At 41.2% G+C, this 17,829-nt stretch overlaps 1 long non-coding RNA gene across 1 annotated transcript; it reads right to left on the reverse strand.

Annotated features, from left to right (window-relative positions):
* Nucleotides 1-11,439: 11,439 nt before the first annotated feature.
* On the reverse strand, nucleotides 11,440-17,444 carry LOC134293182 (uncharacterized). Its single transcript, XR_010000181.1, has 2 exons — nucleotides 17,045-17,444; nucleotides 11,440-15,346 (listed from the first exon to the last, which is right to left on the reverse strand). It is a non-coding gene; the product is annotated as an uncharacterized LOC134293182 (long non-coding RNA).
* Between the last annotated feature and the right edge of the window lie 385 nt (nucleotides 17,445-17,829).

Genomic DNA, 17,829 nt, shown 5'->3' on the forward strand with positions numbered 1-17,829 from the left:
TCACTGCTCCATACTCTTATGATTGCCTCCCTGAACATTTGCAAATTGTTCTTTCACTCATTATTTCTAAATCTCAACTAAAAACCTTTGGAATTTTAGTTTAGTGTATTTCCTATCACTTTTCTTGACATTATATTGTGTTTTCTCTATTGCATATGTATATTCCGTTTTACAATTGTATTGTATATTTTTATATTTTTATCATGCCTTATTTCCCTTTGTTTGTATATACTGTATATACAGTATATTTCATACTGTAACCATTTGGAACGACCCACCGTTTTTGGTTGTTTTATTTGTTAAGTGTCATGCACATTGATGGCATTATATAAACTGTCATCATCATTGTTGTCATCTTTTAAAGTTCAGACTGAAACTCAGAGTGACTTCATAGCAGTTACCAGCTGTCCCTATTCTTTTTTTTTCCTTTTTCTTTTGGACTCCATAAATCCATCAAGAACAGTTGGTCACAGCATGGCAAGGGAGTGATTAAAATTACTTTGCTTAATAAATGTCTGAATGTCATATGACTACAAAAAATAAAAATAAAAACTCAACTAGAAAAAGGCAGGATTCCATTACTGACCCTAAATTTATATTTTTCCTGAATGGCTTCAGAAACCGACAGCAGGGATATCATGCATCAGAACAGGAAAATACATTCATTTTCTCATCACAGTATGTAAAGGCGTAGGCTGACTTCAAATTATGGTGACCATCTCATAGGATTTTCTTGACACATTTTTTGGCAAATGAGACTTGCCATTGGGCTTCTTTGCCACTGGGAGGGTGTAACTTACCAAGATGATCCAACATTGGATTTCCTTTGAAGGATAGGGATTGTAGACTCCTGGGACTTCAATTGCATGATTAAAGTATTGCCATATTTAGCCAATACTTATGACATGATACCTTGCATTTAAATCACTGTTGGAATGCATCTTTTCATTGATGGGAAATACATGTAAATGGCTCAAATGAGTGGGTGTGATTCTTTTCCTCTCTTCTTTGTTGTTCCTAAGCAGGTTGAGGGACCTTCCAGACAGGCCCTATATCCCAGGATCTGATCCCAGGTTTTCTGCTTTAAACTGGATTATATGAGTCTGCATTGACAGATAATCTGGGATAAACAGAAAACCTGGGGTCAGATCTTGAGCTATAAGGCCTGTCTGGAAGGGCCCTGAGTTGGTTGTGTATGCAGAAGGTAGAGTGATATTTAGCAGGGTTAACTGATTTAACTCCTTCCCTGCCTAAAAACACCTCCCTCCTTAATCCAACAGCCTTTCCCTTTTGGTCTGTGCCCTTCCTCGGTTGCACACAGAGTTGTCCCCTCAAATAGAGCCAAAGGACCAGAGGTGGGTGTGTTGGTGGGGAGGCACAATAGTGCAATCACATATAGGCATGAATCATAGACTCATAGAGTTGGAAGAGACCACAAGGACCATCCAGTGCAATCCCCGCCATGCAGGAAAAGCACAACCAAAGCACCCCTGACAGATGGCCATCCACACTTCGCTTACAAAAAACCTCCAAAGAAGGAGATTGTTTCCAACTGGGATGTTGTATGTTCCTGTTTGCTTCAACAATGCAATTAATGTGAGACAACAAACACATGTGATAAAGTCCCTAGCATGTGTGATAAGGTCCCTAGTCAAACACTAAACTGCTTCATCCCATTGACTGTGATGAGTGGTTCTCAACCTGGGGTCCCCAGATGTTTTTGGCGTTCAACTCCCTGTAATCCTAACAGCTGGTAAACTGGCTGGGATTTCTGGGAGTTGTAGGCCAAAAACATCTGGGGACCCCAGGTTGAGAACCACTGCTGTAGATGTATAGATTGTGGCAAAACTAAGCTCAATCAATATTTTATACCAGGCTGATGGAAAGGGAGCAAAGAGTCCAGGAAACTAAATCATAGCATTTAGGGTACGAGCTCCAGGCCAGCATTTTATGACCAAAAGTCTGAATCTGTAGACAACTCTGGAGGGGATGAAATAAAACCAAGCAGCAAATATAGAGTTTATTTGACAGACAGACCATCTGATTAAAAACAAACAGGGCTTAGAGTTCGGCATTGGTCTCTGTTCCTTTAAGTCCAATATTTATCTCATAGTAGCTGCCCAAAGGCCATGCAGACAAACCACAGGAGCAGCAGCTGTTTCACAACAGTAAGCCCTGGGCCAAAGGCACTGAGCCTGACTTGAACAAAGGCAGTGATGAAAGTTGCAATTGTATTTTTAGCTGAGAGATCTCATCTGGTGGCAAGCAATAGACCAGGGGGCTAGAAAGTGGCCCATATAACACCATTATCTTGACAGCAGGTCAAAGCTAAAGCATAATAATAGGCCACCAGAGTGTGGAACAATTTGATAGCAGGCTTCTGTGACCCCCCCCCCCCAGCATTAAAAGAAATAAAACATGAACCGTAAACAAATCGAGAAAAGCAAAGGAGCCATATTATGCAGGGAGAATGAAATTTCACCATTGGGAAAATATAAATGAAACCATTGCACCTAGGAATGCCTTCACAAAATTATTCTGGCTTCTTTCCAGATTCTTCATAATCATAATTAATGCAGATTTAATCAACATGTCTAAAGAAACAATACATTAAACAGATTGGGTGGGATTCAGACACTTCTTAATAATTTGGTTGTGTGAGTGAGGGGCCCACTTACTTACTTTGTATCCCGCTTCCAGCTTCCCGAAGGGACTTGGGGAGGCTAACATGGGGCCAAGCCCAGGTAATTACAACAGAACAAAATAAAATACAGCGTAATACACATCATCAGCAGGTAAAATAGGTCAAGATAAAAACACAGTTATACAATAATATAGTAAAGCACTAAAATAGTAGCAATAGCATAATAAAACATAATTTAAAACCCGAACAAGAAAACAAACTGGGCCAAAGTGCGAGAAATGTATATTGTAGCCCAATAGGTGAGGAAGATGGATAAAGTGCTGCATTTAATGGGAGATTTGGGGTGAGATAGACGATGAGATTATTTCCAAACTAATGGGACAGAATAAAGTGCAACAGATATAGCGATTATCATTGAGGTGGGACCTGTTATGGGGATTCAGTCTTCAAAAGCACACTGGAAAAGCCAAGTTTTTAAACTTTTCCTAAAGGCTGACAGGGTGGATGCTTGCAATGGGTCAAGTCTGCCTCTTTGTAGCAGGAAAAGATGGCGCAGGTGTCCAAGCACATGCATGGGAGACAATTCATTGGTAGAAAGCCTCAGGTTCAGTACCCCTGGCCTGTCCCCCTGAATGGGTGAGATAGCAATGGCTGTGAAAGACCTAGACTTGAAGGTCTCTTAGTTAGAGTAAGACAACATTAGGCTGGCTGGACAGAAGTCTTATATAAGGCAGCCTCCTGGCTTACACAGGCATTTTGTTTAGGAGCACAGCATCCTCTCCAGTAGCCAACAACCAGTGGATCTGTATCAAGTACTGAATGTATGTCAGAGCAGAATTATGTTATCTGCAAAGTATGTTAGAAGTTCTTTACAGCAGGCTGTCAAGTGGTCTGAATTTTGTTTTTTCTGGGAGAGAGCACAGAAGGGCACTAACCACTCAAGACAGCTCTACAGGCTGACTGTGTAGATGAAATAGCGGCAGAAAAGTACAATTTCATTGCCATAAAGTAGGCCTTCTAGTGGGCTATCCTGTATTCAGTTGGGCCTGCTCTGAATTTTCCACCATCAATGTTGCTAACTGGCTGCAGGGAGAAGACAACCCCCCTGTTGCAGCAGCTCCACTGGCTGCCAGTCTGTTATTGGGCACAATTCAAAGTGCTGGTTTTGACCTTTAAAGCTCTAGAAGGTTCGGTTTCAGGCTATTTGGCTGACCGCATCCCCTTGTATGAACCTGCCCAGGTCCTGAGATCTTCAGGAGAGGCCCTTCTCTCAGTCCCACCTCACTCTCAAGCTCAGTTGGTGGGAATGAGAGAGCGGGACTTCCTTCTCAGTGGCTTCCCCTCGATTCTGGAACTCCCTTCTTCCGGCGGCAGGCTAAAACCTTTTTATTCAAACAGACATTTAAAGATGAAGGTGGTTAAGATCTAGTCAGGGGGTGCTGTAGTATAATAATCACAATCATCATCATAATCATAATAAATATTCATACCACTTTTAAGTTCCTATTTTCTTTGTTCTTTCCATCCTAAGGCTATCATTGGTTGGTCAGCTGCTATCATGTATTTTACAATTTTACCCCATTTTTTATTTTATTTATCTTTTATTTTCTGAGTCAATAATTTTTTTGTTTAACTCTATTTTTACCCCTAATATTTCCTACATCTTGTTATTAGTATTTTTGTAACATTTTTATACCTTTTCACAGTCCCACCTCATATGGATAAAGCTTCCAATGTCCATACCTTGTCACTTGTTTTCCTCCCTCTCCATATATCAAACAGCACACATTTTAAGGCTTAATAGGCGTTCATTTGCTACTTATAGAACTACTTCCCATAATTAGGTTTATAACAAGGCACTTAATGTATCATATCCATCACATTTCTAAATTTAACCAGAATTTGCATGATAGCAAGCACAAGAAAGCATTGTTCTTCTTTCCCTCTCGTCCTTATTCTGCATGTGCCTGTTTCATTCTTTTTTTTTCTTTCAGGGAATAGTCTGCTGAGAGAGGCTTGCCCTATAATTAATCTGACCGCCTAGCCCATCTCCTGTCATTTTCTCCAAAAGCCTTGGCTTCGGTTGCATCAAAGGCCAGGGCTCAACGGGGTGCCCTCTGGCTGAAATGCCCTTTCCCCTTTGCAGCTCCCCTGTTTTTTTTTCTTCAGATTTTTTTTTTATTGCAGAGCAATCACAGACCAAAGACAATGGCCAGGCAGGCTTTGCAGTAAGACCTTGCCTGAACACCACCATGCCCTGACGTTTTAATTACTGGCATTTTCAAACTAATTGCCTGCTAAACAGTGCACTTCAGTGCACTGCTTAGTTCCATCCCCCAGAGAGAAGGATGAGTAGGAACAAATCACATGTGACAAACATGAGTCCCTTTGCTCAATGCTGTGCTACTGAGCTACTCAGCCTGAGGTGCTTAAGCTCCCAGGGGCTCATTTGGATCAAGTTTCAAGGAGTCATGGCAGCCCTTCCAACCTTCAATTTTTGCAATTCTGCCTTTTACCTTTTCATTTAAAAGGGACATGTGTAGTAGACTCAAAAGTCTACTGCACATAATCAAAAGTTAATTATGTTGGGTAAAAGGAACGGGATCACTATATGTCAACTGGTGAGACCAAGGTTGCTTCTATACTGTGATTTAATCTAGGTCAGGATGTGGATTTAAGAGATCTGGTTCACTGCAGAGTGCATACACAGGCACCTCACTAACTGGCTGAGTGCTGGGGTGGAGTTCACAATTATCCACTGAGTCGGTTGTATCCAATTCAAGAAATATTTTCTACCTCCTCCAGTAAGATGTGCTGAAAAGAAGCAGCCTGTCTGATGAGAATCAATGCAAGAGCTAATTCAGGGCTAAGCAAGAAAGCGAAAGCAAGTGTTCCCATGGGAACTCTGTGGTTTCCTCTCATGGGGAGGTGTCTATATACCTTTGGTTGAACTGTGTATCCAGGTTCTTTCTTTGAATGCTTCAGTGTTAGGCCTGTCCACATAAATGTTGCGTCTGGATTCCTGCTCTGCGTTGGACATACAGTGATCAGCTTCAGGAGATTTTATGACTTGATCTGCCATTACTGGTGAGTTTTTGTAACATCCTGCTTCCACCCGGATACATGTTGCAGTGTGCATTGGAGTGTATCCCAGTTTCAACCCATTAGAAGGGGAGAGAGGGGGGTGAGGTGGGAGATAGATGTGTGAGCACACATAAACACAAACACACCCACATAGAATCAATACATAAGCATCCTAAGGATACCCTGTTTGATCTTAAACGATAATCACAGTCAAGCCTGGTTAGTACTTGAATGGGAGATGGCCAAAGAATACCAGGTGCTATATGCTGTATTCAGGGGAAAGAACTGGCCAATCCACCATATCTTGCCTAAGAAAACTCTACAATAGTTATGGGTTTGCCCAAAGTCAACAGGTGACTTGAAGGTACATGTGCAAACCTATGCTCACACATGTACACACACACAGAGAGATATGACACTGAAGCCCGGTATTGTACACATTGGTGTGCTATTAAAAATCCCAGCCTTCCCCCACCTATCTCTGGGAGAACTGGAATGTGTAGGCTTGTGTATAAATAGTAGCACTTTGGTCTGGACAGGCAGAATTTAAACACTTTCATCTGGGCCTGTACTCTTGTCTAAATAAAGGTGGGAGGGGAAAGAGTAAGGGAGGGGAAGATTTTGAAGTACACAGCAACCCTTTCCCCTTTTTATCTGTTAAGCCTGCACTTAGCAAAACTGAAAGGTGTGGGGGGAAAGGAAGCAGATCAGTACATTCCTTTATCCCTGACTCATCTATGTTCCCTAGGATGGAAATTCCACTTTGACAGGCAGCTATGTGGAGATAACCTGCTTAGCCACACTTCCAACCCTAAAGAAAAAGCAAGCGGAGGGTTTGTTTAAAATGCCTTTGTGTTGTCTCCTGTTTCAGACATCGAATTGGCTATTCCCCCCCCCCCCTCCAAACACACTCACAGTTTCTTTTTCCTGGTCGTTGAGAGGTAAATGACCGGGCAAGACTTGTTGGGCTAGTGATGACCATAACAGGATATATGTTTACCAGGATATTTCTGTAGTCTCCAGGTCCTTATAATCGAATCATAGATCAATGAGATGGAAGTGACCCCAAGAGCCAACCATTCCAATGCCCTGCCATGCAGGAATATACAATCAAAGCATTCCCAAAAAATGGCTACCCAGCCTCAAAGTCTTATGGTTCCCTTGATCATACTGAATGTGAACAAAGTTTGGATAAAGTGTATTTGATGGTGATCCAGATACGAAAAAGCGAAGGCTTCTACATTTATTTAAGGCAGTTACTAACATGCCTCACCACTGGCTAGCCTGGCTAGAACACATGAGAGTTGTAGTTCAGCAACAGCTAGGAAGATGCACTGTTCTGTCCCTTTGTATAAACAATCTATAGCAGGCATGGGCAAACTTTGGCCCTCCTGGTGTTTTGAATTTCAATTCCCATAATTCCTAACAGCCAGTAGTCTAGCTGGGATTTCTTGGAATTGAAGTTCAAAACACCTGGAGGGCTGAAGTTTGCCCAAGCTTGATCTATAAGTATGTTGAAATATACTGGATTTTTTTAAAAAGCCAACAGCTGATTAACATACATCATCAAAAGAAAGATGAATTGTTATTGATTTTTATATGTGAAACAATCCATTGGTTAGAACTTGGACAATATTATTCTTATTGGATATGTGCACACTTCACGTATCTTTCTAGATGCAGTTTTCCTGATTTTTGCTGCTTTAATTTTCCCTTTGAACTCCCTCTCCCAAACTCTAACTTGGTTTTCCTGTGTCTCATGCTCTCTGAAATTACAAAAAAGTTAAGTTTTTAAAAGAACAGCAAATAATAGTTATTATTTTTTAAAAAATATCATTTTATTCAATGTGCTCCAAAAGCTCTATCCTGAAAAGTTCCAAAGTTTTTGAAAGGCAAGATGGAGGCATAAAATGGGATGCTGTTGGTTATATTTCAGAGGAAAGAATGGGCAAAAATGTATTTGAGTCTTCTTTGCCTAAGAAACTTTATGACATTCATGGGATAGCCATAAGTTGACATAAAAGAGAGTAGAAACAAGATTGGGAATATCATGTGACATCACAGAAAGTGAAGTACAAATTTGATAAAAGTCACTGTACTTTCAAAAAATTACAAGCACCATTAAACAAAAAATTGCATGAATGGGGAACTTAAAAATCTAACCTTTTTGCTCAAATTCAACTGATATTTCTACACCACCAAGGGAGTGGCCAATAGGGGTGTGCATTTTGGGTAAAACCCATTCCGTTTTCAGTGTCTTGTTTTTGGGAGCTTTTTGGAATTCTGTTTTTTTGGGGGGGGGGAGCTGCCAGAAATTAGGAGGGTAAAATGCCATTTTTCAATTCAGCAGCCCGAAGACCTGTTTTCACTTTGGGAAGATCTGGCCCATTGGCAGCAATGGGGGAACTTCCCAGGCTCCCTTTTCAGTCATATTTAGGGCTATCAGCATGAAAATGTCCACATTAACCACTGCAAGCCCACCAAGCTTCAGAACATTTGGGTCACCCTCTGATTTTTTAGGAAATTCTTAAAATTTCTAGAAATAAAATTATATATACTAATATAATAACTTTATTTTTATATCCCGCCTCCATCTCCCTGAAGGGACTTCAGGCAGCTTACATGGGGGCAAGCATGATCCAACAGAGATTAAAACCAAACCTAGATTAAAACATATGTCAATAAAATTAAACAATGTTATAACAAGATAGTAACATAAAATAACATCATCAGCAAAAATCTCCTTAAAAATAAAAAGGAGTTGCTCGGTCAGTCAGTGAGAGAAAGGAAGAAGGAAGGGAGGAAGGAGGGTGGGTTATGGGGATGGAGGGGGGGGACCCAAAAAGATATCTTGTGTGGGGATCTGATTGAAATTTAGTAGTACTTCTCCCTCTCCATCTCCCTTTACCTCTCCCTTTCCCTCTGGCTTTTACTCTCCTGAAAGCCTGGCCACTTGATCCAAAAGCACCCACACCATGGCCACATCTCCTCCTCCTCCTCCTCCTCCTCCTCCTTATTATTATATGTGTGTGTTATGTGTGAGTGTATATATATATTATATATATACACACACACACATACCACACACACACACACACACACACACATGAGGGCTATCCAGAAAGTAGATTACGTTTTGGAATTAAAAATGAACAAAGTATAAGAGAAAACATTTACCATATGCAGTTGAAAGCCAGACCCAAATATCTCAACATAGTCCCCATTGAAATCTAGACACTTCTCATAGGGATAAAAGAGTTTGGAAAGTCCTTCCCCACCAAACTTTGCCGCTTGGCTTGCGTCCTCAACCAGGTGGGCGTCCCTTTCCGCAGCTGCGCATGTGCATGTACTCAACTTTTCCCCACGCTTGTCCTGGATCACTCTTCTATTTTGCAAATGCTTGCAAGGAAGGTTATGGCGACCGTTTTTTGGGACAGGATGTTGGGAAATCATCCTGGACCACTCAAGTCCAAATGTAGTTAGATAGATGATAGAGTTAGATTGAGGGAATCCTTTCCCTGTTTCCAAAGCATGCCTAGACAGGCTTTACTGTGTTTCACTCTATCCTGTTTACGTCACATCCCTTACTTTGAAGTTAGTAGAAATGTGAATCTTTAGGGACACTAACTTCCTATTGGTCAGAATGTCTTTTATGGCCCCAATAAACTGGACCATGTGGTTGGAACCATTTTTGGTTCTCTTCTTCTCCCTTTGTTCCTCAAGGTAACAAGTAGCATCCTGCCATCTCTCCTGGCAAGATGTAACTATGTATATGTTTGCTATTTTTCCTTTCTTATTTTTCCTTAGAAACCAGTCTATAGTAATCTAGACAGCTCCCAAGCCTTTCTATCTACAATGGAGTTCTGTTTACCTGAATAAATACTTTTTGAACTTTTATTGAGACTCTGCAGTCCATTGCAATCCTAAAAGGCTTCTCTTGCTCGCCAGTGTAAGTAACTGTTGCATTTGAAAGCTTTGCTTTTGCTACTCTGCTGATTTTGGTGGAATCTCCCCCAGAGAGGGTTAAATTGAGTCTAACCGCTCAGAGATTACCACAACACAGGAAAGGCGTTCTTCTTGCAAAACCTTAGAAGAGTGATATACATATATATATACATACAAGGGTGTGTGTGTGTGTGTGTGTGTATAAAATTGGGGGAACAGGCTCAAGCTTCTTGTGTGAGAGAAGGAGCAAGTGCACACACAGAAGCCACAAGAAGAATACAAGAGTCAAAGAGGTGAACAACAAACAACTTACAGGGTCCTCCCTTCACTAAACCACCCCAATATTTAAACAAACAACCCCCAAATATGTTATTTCACAGACCCCCAAATACCCACCCACCCTCATTTTCCTAGCAACATATTTTCAAAAAAGAGGACTGAAAGATATTAAACTAAGAAAATATAATTAAATTGCCAAAGGAAAAGAATTGAGGCAAAAACTGATTGAAAGCAGCGATGGCACGGAGAGATACAACCTCGCTCTGATATTTAGACCAGCTTGGCGAGAAGACACATAAGCAGCTTTCTTCTGATTGGCTCAGACAGCAGGGCTCACAGGGAAACTAGTTTGCGACTGGCCGCTGCTCCACGTGTAGCCGAAAAAACCCAAAGCAGCTGTTTTTGGACACACCGTGTTTTGTTGTAGCCAAAAAAAAAAAAAAAAATGACAGCCCCACCCATGCCTTTACATGGATCCAATGCCGGAAAATGCAGAATCATCCAGAGTCCGTTTTGAAATGGAATGGTGCACAGCCCTAGTGGCCGAAGAAAACTCCATTCTTGTTACAATTTATGCTGCAATAAAAATACATGTCTACTGAATATACAAGATGCCTAGGTCAGATGACTCATGTCTTACATCACTAACACACTTCCAGCAGAGCAGAAACACATGAACTGTTGCAACACAGTAACAGATGCAAGTATTTGTTTTATGTTGAGTAAGACAGTTGTCTCATCAATAGGATCTAAAACAGAAGTGGTTTTCCTAAAATCTCAGGCAAAGATGACTAAACATTCCTTTCCAAAGAAACTTGGAAATAACATACCACAAGCAATTATGTTGCTTATAGCACATTATTCTTTTGAGTAAAAAGGAGAAGTATGGTTATTTTAAAATATCTCCATAAAATAAACCATTTCACAATAGCAGAAATTCCTTCATTTCCCCCATCCTTTTGAGAAGTTATCTGGAAAGAGAAATGAGGCCTTGAGATCTTTGGTTTTCTGGAAATGTGCAAGAAGATTTAATAGCCAGGCCAGCAACACACTACTACTGTTTCTAGTGGGATCCTGTTTGTTCACCAGATGGACTTTATCGCACAAAGCCAGACTCCACAGCATTCATAGATATCAGCAACCTCCAGGATTGCACCTATCTGTAGTAATGGAAAAGTGATAATTTGCCAATATGTGGTCTTGCAACTGTATCTTCAATCCTCCCACAGTTTTTCTACTCCATCAATTTAAAAAAAAAAAGTTTGTAAAAGCAACTTTGCAATCTCAGTGAAGTTTACTTAAACAAAACAAAACAAAACAAAACTTTAAATCTTTATTGCTTGGAGAGAGTATGAAAGGAGGACACTCACCCCTTGAATCACTTTTGTGCTGGCAGCAGATATATTGCATGATACGTGTAAGTGTTAACAGAGAGTTGCTCATATTAGGAGGAACTATGAGGAACAATTAAGGAGCAAGGACATCAGTTAAAGTTTCAAAAGCTTTATTCAAAAGAACTACATAACTAATTGTAAAGAGACTGAGGATCCTTCCTCTAACTAGGCAAAGCTTGATCTGGGAGAACAAAGGAATGGAAAATTTCAGGAAGGGGCCTGGAAACTTGAGTAGGGAATTGCTCTAAGAATATTTGTCTAAACATCAAAGGTGGGGGCAGGACAGTCAGACAGAGACGCTGAGTCAAGCAATGGGCTTCCCTACCAAACTCTCTCAACCCTACCTACTGATCTATCCATTTCCCAACATGAGAACTATTTTCTTAGGTATAACATTGTTGAATTCCAACAATAAGGGCCAAAACCATTCCTGGGTTTTCTGTGAATAGCAAGGGAGAGGTGGCCAACTGGAAACAGGTTGAGCCCAGCATCATGCTAAAGAAACTATCATTAAAGGCAGCAGTCCTGCTTTGATGCTAATTTGCCACCTTTGTGGGATACAGTCCTTAAAATAAATGTGAAAGATTTGGGAAGTAGCAGGGGACCTCTTCCAGTCAGAAGGGTTCTGAATGGTCCAATTGAGATAAAACCTTTTTTTTTTTTATGTCAGGAGCGATTTGAGAAACTGCAGGTCACTTCTGGTGTGAGAGAATTGGCCATCTGCAAGGATGTTACCCAGGGGACGCCCGGATGTTTTGATGTTTTGACCATCTCTGTGGGAGGCTTTTCTCATGTCCCCACATGGACCTGGAGCTGATAGAGGGAGCTCATCCGCGCTCTCCCCGGGTTGGATTCGAATCGGCAGCCAGGGGGTCCAGATAAATCTGAAATAGCCTATTATCCAATATTACTTTCTTTCTGTGAAAATGCCAAGATAACATGGGAATATCTGTGTACATTGAGATTTATTTATGGTAAAGAATGTGCCTAGGGCATTTTCAAAGGGTTGATTTTTTTTTTAATTAATGGGGCTATTTTAGGAAGAATGCTTGGCTTGAGAATAGATCTGATGAAAGCGCCTCACCTTTACAATGTGGCCTTAGGAAGAACTATTTATTTTTCTGAAAACAGTTTTAAGTTCAGTTAAAGGTCACAGTTTTGGCAGAGATAGAGAGGTGAAGTATGCATTGCAAAAGAGGGAGAATGAAGAAAGATATATTTTTAAAACGGAAAACGAGAGTCTTATGTGCATGGCTCCTTACGTTGTGTGTTGACTTCTGTCAGCCCCATGAATTTCATAGGATTTTCTTAGGTAGGGAATACTCAGAGATGTTTTTTGCCAGTTCCTTCCTCTGAAACATAACCTATATCACCTAGTATTTGTTGGCAATCTCTTATCCAAGTATGAACCAGAGTTGACCCTGTTTAGCTTCTAAAATTGGGCAGGATCGGATGCCTTTGGGAAAGTCTTATCCTGATGATTAACATAGTGGAACACAAAAGGAACAGAAGCAACACACACTTGCTGGAAATAAATTCCGTCTCCATTCCATTAATGTTTGATAGAGCTTAGCTGCTAAGGACAATTCCTTCTTTCCAGTCGGGTTGATTCAAATTTTCACTTCCACTCTTTGGACAGAATTTCACCAACATTCTGTTTTGTTTTCCCAGTGTACATTAACAGGAGACCCACATATTTAGATCTCGAAGTCTCATTTGGGATTTAGGATCTGCAGTGTGTTAAACTAGGTCTGAATCAAATAGGGGCCCAATCTGAATTGCCAAATAAGAGTTCAAAACTGAAGTGAGTGGACCTTTGCTTAGCCTGCTCTTACAGTCTTGCCCTGTCATGCTGTTGCACATTTGGTTGCTGGTTCCCTCATTCTGGTTTTCCCAGGAGAGCTGGGTGGCTTGTGAAAATTTCCTTCTGATACTGGAGGAAGTTCTTCATTCTTCAATCATTGTTCTTGGAGATACTCAGCATTTCTTGTATAGTTTGATCTTGGCAGTTCCACTTCAAGATAAGAACTTGGACATGCATGGTTTTTTGAATAGCAGTGGAATATTTCCCTTATCTTTACAATAAAGACTTTTTCTTAAAAAAAAAGAAACAAACAAAGAGGCTGAGAATAATATATCACAAAATGTCAAAGCTATCCTTAGCTGACCAGTGGTAGAATAATGCTCCAGATAGTGTAGGCATGGGCAAACCCACGGCCCCTTGGGCTTTTTCCTCCGTCCCTCTTCTTCCTTGGATCTCTTCTCAGCCTGTGGATGTGGAGGAAGGAGGGGGGCCGAGGCAGAGACACTCAATTGCCAAGAATTCTCCAGAGAGCTCTTGGCAGCCACATGTTTTCCTTTCCTGGTTGATGGATTTATATCTTTTTAGCCAAAATAACATGAACAAAACTATGATTGAAGTCAGTACAAGATAAAAAGTATCTTTGAACAGATCCTCCATTTTTTTGCTGTGATAATGCAAACACTATGAAAATGCATGATGATGTGATGGTGCAGTTGCTTGAGCATTATCCAATGATTTTGGAAACCAGCTTTTGAAGTCCCGCTGAGTCATGAAATCCACTGCAAGACTTTGGACAAATCACACTCTCTCAACCTCAGAGGGCAGTAATGGCAAACCTCTTCTCAAACCCTGTGACGGGTTTGCCTTAGGGTCGCCATAGGTCAGAAACAACGTGAAGGCACACAATAATATGAACAATAGAGATATTGTTTATTTACTTTTCCCACCAAACTCCGCTCTAATAAAAATGCACATTGATTCCAATTCATGGCTTACTTGCTCTTCTGTGAGGATGTAAGACTGAGAAGAAAGTAATCTTATCTGAAAGAAGTATGGGGACAGCAATATGTGTAAAACTAGCTGATCAACAAAAGTAGAAGAAGAGTGAAACAATTCCTGTTTTAGTCTCAAAATCTACATATAACATACCGTGACCAAATAAACTCTTAGCCTTGTTTTGTAAAAGGGATATTAAGCCAGAAACACCAGCCTGGAACGTCTGCTATAGACTGTTTTGTTTCTTGAGCAAACAAAGCTAATCTTTGCTCTGATGTACTGGCAAACAAGATTTTTGAGATTAGGAGGATGCCTCTGGAGGTTTTATCCCTTCTCTCTTTAAAAAAATGCCCTTTCTGGTTGCTGGGGCATGCAGCTGATCTTCCCCCAAGCAGATGTCACTTGAAAATGCAAACAAAACAACCTCTGAGATTGAAGGCCTGGTCTGACCTCTTAAACTTGTAGATAATGAGAACAGTTCAAGGAAGAAGGATGGACACAACAATCAACATCTGTGCAAATAGAGGCAGAAAAAGGATATGGGGCCCTATTTGTATCTACTTTGAAGTGAATTCTATTGAGCTCAATGAAATATTTATAACAGTGGTGGGAAATTGGTCACATCCAGTGGCCAGTTATTCTGAATTATTCAGAAAGTGCATGGATTTTTAGAAAATGCAAAGAAACAAAAATCCACTTCTGTTCTGCCATTTATATAAAAGCTAAACGGCTGTTCTTTGAAGCTTTGAGGCAACACAACTGGACACGTTCTTTTGGTGTTAAAACAAAAAGCTTGCTTGGGCATGAATTGCACAAATTGGCATCTGTGCAGTCACCATTATCCCGAAACTGTTGGTGCATACTCTCCAAACTCCCTGATTTGCCAGGAACTGTTCTGACTAAGCATCTCCGCCTCGCTTTTTCAGATGCTTTTCGAATGTCCTCCTTCCACTTTCCCCTTTTGCTCTCAACTTACTACCATTGCTGAAATGATGAAGTGAGTTCAAAGAGCAAAAGTAGTTAGCACACAGTTAACTCAGCAGAGGAGAGAGAGGAGATGAGGATATTGAATGTTGACTTTTCCAGGAAACAAAATAACCATGTCTACACAGTCTAAATAAAACATACTCACCCGCTGAACCCCCTGCACAAGGTTCACACGATGTCTGGCCAGCTCTGCAGAAGAAGTGCTGCTGCTACCTGTTAATCGATCACAAGAACAATTGTAGGTTATTCCAGAGTTTCCAGGAAATTTTGGAGTAGACCCTGGTGTTTTTGATTTGTGGACAGCTGGATCAAGTTGAATCCAATGACTACATCGAAAAGACCTAGCACTGATCTGCCAGCCAAAAGCTGTTTTCTTTGCTGTCCCTTTCGCTTCTGGTGATCAGATGGCTGGATGCCTTGTTGTGACCTCACTAGAAGCCCTGTTGTCAGCGAGGCTCTGCCAGGGAACTATTCTGACCAGTGAAAGCAATCCTCAGCAGGACGGGGCATTTGTGCCATGTGCTGACTACCTGCCTGACCATCTGGACTGCAAACCAGATTAGGATGCTTTGCGGTTTGTCTGAGACAGATCTTCTAATGGACTACTCCAGAATATTTTGTATAGATGCAGCCTTAGAAAAAAGCAAACTACTTCAGCCTGTCATCAATATACCCCCCATCATTTCAAAGATGAAAAATGGGACCAGTGTGGCCAACCAACATTAGGGTGTAGTCAAGAGTTATGAATGAGGAAGAGCAAACAAGATAGGATGGTCAATGTATTATCGAAGGCTTTCACAGCTAGAATCACTGGGGTGTTGTGTGGTTTCCAGGCTGTACGACTGTGGTCTAGCAGCATCTTTCCTGATGTTTTGCTTGCTTCTGTGGCTGTCAGAGGATACTCTGAAGATGACAGCCACAGATGCAGATGAAACATCAGGAGAAAATGCTACTAGAACACGGTCATATAGCCAGAAGCCACACAACTCTCCAGTGATTCCAGCCATGAAAACCTTACCAATACTTAAAATATTCCCTCACGGATGTCTAGAGTGCATGTGGAGGAAACATGGATGTACTCTCACTATCTCGTTTTACTTTGGTAAGGAAAGAACACGTCTGCATTTGAGTCTATGGTATAATAGCAGAAGTAAACAGGAAAATGACAACAGAAGAAATACTGTATTTTCCGGCGTATAAAATGACTTTTTAACCCAGGAATATCTCCTCCAAAGTTGGGGGTCGTCTTATACGCTGGCTATGGATTCATGAAAGTTTTAGTTTGGTGAGGGCCAGACCTCTCCAATGACCATGCCAAGCTCCTCCTCCTCCAAGGCCTCACCTCGTTGTCCCAGGATCCCATAGCAAAGACCTCCAGGGGTTGGAGGGCGGCAGGGGGCAGCGGCCACCAGTGGGGCTTGCTGCCTTTTTGTTTTGTCAGCAAAAAACCTCCTCCATGCTTCGCCAGAGGCTCCTTCCTTTCCGCCGCAGCCGAAGCCCACCCCCAGCTTTCATGAGGGTTGGAGGGCAGCGGGAAGGAAGGAGCCTCTGGTGAAGCATGGAGGAGGTTTTTGGCTGACAAAACAAAAAGCAGCAAGCCCCACTGCGGCTCCTGCCCCCCGCTGCCCTCCAATGTCCAGAGGTTGGAGAGTGGGGGTTGGAGGGCTTCAGCTACACCAGGCATGGGCAAACTTGGAGGGGTAGTCTTATATGGTGAGTATATCTAAATACTGTTATTTTAACTCGAGAAGTTGGGGGTCATCTTATATGCCCCATCTTGTATGCCAGAAAATATGGTAAATAACCCTTATTTGGTTTAGGATTCAATCTCCACCGAGAAGAATACTTAGTATACCTACAAATGTAGAAAGAACTCCACACACACTGCATTACAATGATCCTAGTACCAACCTGGTAAGGAAAATGAGCACTACCACCAGGTATGGCTCATGATCTAAACAAAGGTGGAAGTATTATCGTGAGGACCCCATCCCCACCTTCTGGCATGGACCGCATGTTCCAAGTGGATCTTATTTCTCTAGTGGAAGCTGGGAAAGTTGGTTGCCTGAAGGCCACGTGCTGAATTCACAGCAGGAGTAATATCTGAAACAAAGGTTGAGTAGGTCAGTTCCTTAACTACTAAACTATGCAAATAACAGAATAAAATATTACTTAATTTTGTTTCCTTCCTGCCCTGTGATCTGGATCTTACATAAGAGATAAAGAAATAGAAAAGCTTATCATCCTCATTAGTGCTCTCTTCTTTTGAGCTTTGATGAAATGTAAAACTGCCCACAGTTTCACAGCAGAACTGTATGACTAATGCAATAAATTTGATAAATGAAATTTTAGTTTTTTACTCTGAGAGCTCGGTATAGCTAGAGGCTTTCTTGCCTTAGAGTGTTCTGTTGCATTTGTAACAAAAACTAAAATATCAGCTAGTTCAAATAGTGGTAGCATTCCCAAACCAATACAATTTTCCATTGCTGTCTTAGTAATTTGATTCTTATTTTAACATGAACTGGATAAGAGTGCTTGATACTGAAATGATTGGTGCAAAAGTAACAGGTTAATTGTGGCACACACACATGTGAAATCATTGATTCCTTTGCCCAACTGCTGGTTCTTGATGCCTTTCGTAACTTAGAATTATACCATTATGATTGTGCTGTAGCTGCAGTGGCTGCTTCCTATAT

The sequence above is a fragment of the Anolis carolinensis genome, chromosome 1, assembly GCF_035594765.1.
Source record: "Anolis carolinensis isolate JA03-04 chromosome 1, rAnoCar3.1.pri, whole genome shotgun sequence".
NCBI lineage: Eukaryota > Metazoa > Chordata > Lepidosauria > Squamata > Dactyloidae > Anolis > Anolis carolinensis.